Source organism: Chiloscyllium plagiosum, chromosome 21 (genome assembly GCF_004010195.1).
Source record: "Chiloscyllium plagiosum isolate BGI_BamShark_2017 chromosome 21, ASM401019v2, whole genome shotgun sequence".
In the NCBI taxonomy this organism is placed as follows: Eukaryota; Metazoa; Chordata; class Chondrichthyes; order Orectolobiformes; family Hemiscylliidae; genus Chiloscyllium; species Chiloscyllium plagiosum.
This window is the reverse complement of record NC_057730.1, coordinates 29,058,331-29,064,192: the sequence shown is the minus strand read 5'-3', so window position 1 is coordinate 29,064,192 and position 5,862 is coordinate 29,058,331. Positions and strand designations below refer to the sequence as shown.

General features: G+C 42.7%; 1 protein-coding gene across 3 annotated transcripts in view; it reads right to left on the bottom strand.

The window, feature by feature from the left end:
• The window catches only part of gid4 (GID complex subunit 4 homolog), a 51,623-nt gene that overhangs the window by 13,352 nt on the left and 32,409 nt on the right, over nucleotides 1-5,862 (bottom strand). The gene's annotated exons all lie outside the window — the stretch shown is intronic.

Sequence of the window (5,862 nt, the reverse complement as noted above, 5' to 3'; positions counted from 1 at the left end):
ATACTCTGACTAATAAAAGAAAGCATACCAAACACCGCCTTCACTATCCTATCTACCTGCAACTCCACTTTCAAGGAGCTAAGAACCTGCACTCCAAGGTCTCTTTGTTCAACAACACTCGTTAAGACCTTACCATTAAGTGTATAAGTCCTAAGATTTGCTTTTCCAAAATGCAGCACCTTGCATTTATCTGAATTAAACTCCATCTGGGACTTCTCCACCCACTGGCCCATCTGTTCAAGATCCTGTTGCAATCAGAGGTAACCTTCTTCGTTGTCCAGTACACCCCTAATTTTGGTGTCATCTGCAAACTTACTAACTGTACCTCTTACATAAATGATTTGGATGCGAGCATAAAAGACAAAAGTAGAGGATCCAGCACTGATCCTTGTGGCACTCCACTGGTCACAGGCCTCCAGTCTGACAAACAACCCTCCAAAACCACCCTCTGTCTTCTACCTTTGAGCCAGTTCTGTATCCAAATGGCTAGTTCTCCCTGTATTCCGTGAGATCTAACCTTGCTAACCAGTCTCTCATGGAGAACCTTGTTGAACACCTGACTGAAGTCCATATAGATCACATCTACCACTCTGTCCTCAATCCTCTTTGTTACTTCTTCAAAAAATTCAATCAAGTTTGAGAGACATGATTTCCCACGCATAAAGCCATGTTGACTATCCCTAATCAGTCCTTGCCTTTCCAAATACATGTACATCGTATCCCTCAGGATTCCCTCCAACAACTTGCCCACCACCGAGGGCAGGCTCACTAGTCTATAGTTCCCTGGCTTGTCCTTACCACCCTTCTTAGACACTGGCACCACATCAGCCAACCTCCAGTCTTCCGGCACCTCACCCGTGACTATCGATGATACAAATATCTCAGCAAGTGGCCCAGCAATCACTTCTCTAGCTTCCCACAGAGTTCTAGGCAACACCTGATCAGGTGCTGGGAACTTATCCACCTTTATATGTTTCAAGACATCCAGCACTTCCTCCTCTGTAATATGGACATTTTGCAAGATGTCACCATCTATTTTGCTACTTTCTATATCTTCCATATCCTTTTACATAATAAATACTGATTCAAAATAGTGTGTCCCCCATTTTAGTATTAGTAAAATTAGTCCCCCATCTTTAGTATATCCCCCATTTTCTGCTGCTCCACACAAAGTCCGCCTTGCTGATCTTTGAAGGGCCCCATTCTCTCCCTAGTTACCCTTTTGTCCTTAATATATTTGTATAAACCCTTTGGATTCTCCTTAATTCTATTTGCCAAAGCTATTTCATGTCCCCTTTTTGCCCTCCTGATTTCCCTCTTAAGTATACTCCTACTGCCTTTATACTCAAAGGATTCACTCAATCTATCCTGTCTATACCTGACCTATACTTCCTTCTTTTTCTTAACCAAACCCTCAATTTCTTTAGTCATCCACCATTCCCGATATCTACCAGCCTTTCCTTTAATACTAATAGGAATATTCTTACTCTGGATTCTCGTTATCTCATTTCTGAAGGCTTCCCATTTTCCAGCCGTCCCTTTACCTGTACAGGTCACTTCTACCCCAAAAGAGATTCCAATGGTCCAAAAATGTGAATCCTTCTCCCATACACCAGCTCCTCAGCCATGCATTCATCTGCTCTATCCTCCCACCGGGAATATTCCAGATATTGCTACTGTCGTGGATCTCCTTTTTAAATTCCTGCCTAACTCTCTAATCTCCCTTCAGAATCTCAACCTTTTCCCTTCCTATGTCATTGGTTCCAATGTGGACAATGGCCTCTTGCTGGCCCCTCTCCCCCTTGAGAACATTCCGCACCCTCCGAGACATTCTGGATCCTGGCATCAGGAAAGCAACACCATTCCGATTTTTTGCTGTTGGCCACAGAAACATCTGTCTGTACCTCGGACTAGAGAATATCCGAACACAATTGATCTCTTGGAACCCGACATACCCCTTGTTGCATTCGAGCAAGTCTCAATACCAGAAAGTTGGCAGTTCGTGTTACGTTCCCCTGAGGATCCATCACCCCCTACATTTTCCAAAACAGCATGTTTGTTTGAAATGGGTATAGCCACAGAAGGCTCCCACATTAGCTGCCTACCTCTCTTCCCTTTCCTGGAGTTACCCCATCTATGTGACTGTATCTGAGACTTTATCCCCTTCCTATAACTGCCATTCATCACATACTGCTGCAAATTCCTCATTGCTTCTAATTGTCTCTCCAACTGATCCATTCAGTCTAATAAGATTCGCAACTAACAGCATTTACAGATATAATCCGCAGTAACCCTTAAACTCTTTAAACTCCCACATCTGACAAGAAGCGCATATCACTCTGCTAAAGGCCACTTTTGCTTCACAATCTACAGATCCAGAAAATAACACCGTCTTATCCCTCTACAAAACACTGCCCAGGTTAAGTTAATAGTTATGGCTTATATTTTAAGTATAGTCAAGAGACATACCTCAAAACACATAATCAAGAACCCACTCTATTCACTACTGCAGACTTTCTGGAGGTCAGTAAGGGTGATCAAGATATATACCTACAAAATAAATGTTTAATGATGAAGGGACCTTCAGGCTGAGATTTATATATTAGAAAATAACAAATCATAGAAAATAGGTGGAGTAGGCCATTCAGCCCTTCAGACCTGCACATCATTCAACGGGAGCATGGCCGATCATGAAATTTCAGTATCCCATACCCACTTTCTCTCCATGGCCCTTGATCCCTTTAACCACAAGGGCAGTGTCCAGCTCCCTCTTGAATATATCTAACAAACTAGCACCAACAGCCTCCGAGGGAGAGAATTCCATAGGTCCACAATTCTGAAGAAGGTCTTCCTCATCTCAGTCCTAAATAGCTTACTCCTTATTCTTAGACTTGTGACCCTTAGTTCTGGACTTCCCCAACATCAGGAACATTCATCCTGCATCTAATCTGTTCAGTCCCATCAGGGATTTTATATGTTTCCAGGTGAATCCCCCCTCATTCTTTTAAATTCCAGTGAATACAAGTCCAGTCAATCCAGTCTTTCTATATACGTCAGTCCTGCCATCCCAGGAATCAGTCTGCTGAACCTTCTTGCTATGGAAGGAGTCCAAATGTCCCTCCTCAGACAAGGAGATTAAATAGCACACAATTTGTAATGAGGCCTCATCAAGGCCCTGTAATCGTAATGTGGATCTTGAAAATTTTCCTGCAAGCACCAAGACGAGAGTACCCTGAAAAAGTGATTGTGGAGATGATAATGTACTTACTGAGGATGAAAAGCATTTGATGACTAGATCTTGTTCATGAACAGAAATATAAAGACCACAGCATAAAGTTAATGTTTCTCTGAATATAAGCAGAAAGTGTAATACAAATGGAAACAGCTACAGAAATTATTTATTCTGGTTCCTTAGCATCCTTAAACAAATTTACAATTAAAAACGAAAGGCAGCATGTAAGTTCAAGGTAAATTATTTAAAATCTTAACTTGGTGACTCAATTTAGGCAGGCACATCTTGTATGATCTTTGCTTCTCTGCAGAAACCTTCCATTTTTGGTTTCCACAATCAACAGGAAATCAGATGTTAATAAGCAATCCATAAGCAAAACATGAATCACCAAGTCAGGAGGCTCCACTAAGAACTCAACATTGCAAAGTGTTCAGTGGAGGCTAAAACTGCCCACTAAAGGACTAGAAAAGGTACCACCTGTGATGAAAGCTCTGATTTTTATATCATTTAAAAAAGAAAAAAAAAGTTTCAATTGTAAACTAGTGCTTGGCATTAACATTGGTCTACTTGTGTGGAAGGGTTTATAAATTAACGAGGTAATTCCTTCCAGAACAATGATTTTAAATCAGTATATGTGTCTCTCAGCAGTTGATTGAAGGCCTCATGGAATGATAATGTAAGTTTGTTTACATTGTGGGACGTGCATGACCAGAGTGAGAGAACACACAGATAATTGCTTGCTTTTGAGGTTAGATTAATCAAGGATCGATTCTAGCTTAGAAACACCCAGAGACCAAAAAGCTTTTAGGCAGTTTGAAGAAGAATTGACAGCAGTAAAAGTTTCTCCCAGTAAAAGGAGACTGTTCAAAGCAGTTAATGAAATAAAATTAATTCAATTAAATTGTAGAACTTCCAGACCAGAGTCTAGACTACAATAATAGGATGTATAGTCAAACACTGAGAAAAGCAGAGCTGGTCAGGCAGCAACCGAGGAGCAGGAGAGTTGACGTTTCGCGTATAAGCACTTCATCAGGAATGTGGGTGGGGGAGCCAAGGGGGCTGCGAGATAAACGGGAATGGGGTGGGGAATGGTAGCTGGGAATGCAATAGGTAGATAAAGGTGGGGGGTGATGGTAACAGGTCAGAGTGGAGTGTGGAGCGGAATGGATAGGTGCGAAGGGAGATGGACAGGTAGGACAGTTCAAGAGGGTGGTGCCGAGTTGGAGGGTTGGATCTGGGATAAGGTAGGGTGGGAAATCAGAAAGTGGTGAAATCGACATTGATCCCGTGTGGTTGGCAGGTCACGAGGCAGAAGATGAGGCGTTTTTCCTCCAGGTGTCGGGTGGCTAGAATTTGGCAGTGGAGGCGGCCCAGAACTTGCATATCCTTGGCAGAGGAGGAGGGGATGTTGAAGTGTTTAGACACAGGGTGGTGGGATGGATTGGTGAGTGTCCTGCAGATATTCTCTAAAATGTTCCGCAAATTGGCATCCTGTCTCCCAAATGTACAGGAGGCCACATAAAGAGCAACAGACACAGTAGACAAGGTGTTTGGAGTGACAGGATGCAGGCTGTGTCTGTGATCCATTGCAAACTGAGCTCTGTAATTCAGTCACATCACTGAAGGTAGTTGTCAAATAGAGGTTGAAGTTTGAGTTCTGAAGGACCAGAAAAGTTAACTATTTTCTGTCCACAGATTCTGCCAGACCTGCTGAGTTTTTGTTTCAGAGCAAACATTTCTGAAAGGAAAACAAACCAAAAGGAGTTTTTAAAGAAGTAACAAAGAGAATTGATGAGGACAGCGTGGTGGATGTGATCTATATGGACTTCAGTAAGGCGTTCGACAAGACCCCTTATGGTAGACTGGTTAGCAAGGTTAGATCTCATGGAATACAGTGAGAATTAGCCACTTGGATACAGAATTAGCTTGAAGGTAGAAGACAGATAGTGGTGACGGAGGGTTGCTTTTCAGATTGAAGGCCTGTGACCAGCGGGTATGCCACAAATATTGGGTCCACTGCTTTTCATCATTTATAGAAATGATTTGGATGTGAACATAGGAGGTATAGTTGTTAAGTTTGCAAACGACACCAAAATTCAGAGGTGTACTGGACAGGGAAGGAGGTTACCTCAATACATCAGGATCTTGATCAGATGGGCTAATGGATTGCGAAGTGGCAGATGAAGTTTAATTTAAATAAATATGAGGTGCTGCATTTTGGAAAGGCAAATCAGAGCATGACCAATGCACTTAATGGTAAGGTCCTGCGGAGTGTTGCTGAACAAAGAGACCTTGGAGTGAAGGTTCATAGTTCCTCGAAAGTGAAGTCGCAGGTAGATAGAATAGTGAAGGAGGAGTTTGGTATGCTTTCCCTTATTGGTCAGTGCATTGAATGGAGGAGTTGTGAGGTCATGTTACGGCTGAACAGGATATTGGTTAGGGATTAGTGGTGCTGGAAGAGCAGAGTTCAGGCAGCATCCGAGGAGCAGCAAAATCGACGTTTCAGGCAAAAGCACTTCATCAGGAATAAAGGCAGAGAGGCTGAAGCGTGGAGAGATAAGCTAGAGGAGGGCGGGTGGGGAGAAAGTAGCATAGAGTACCATAGGTGAGTGGGGAGGGGATGAAGGTGA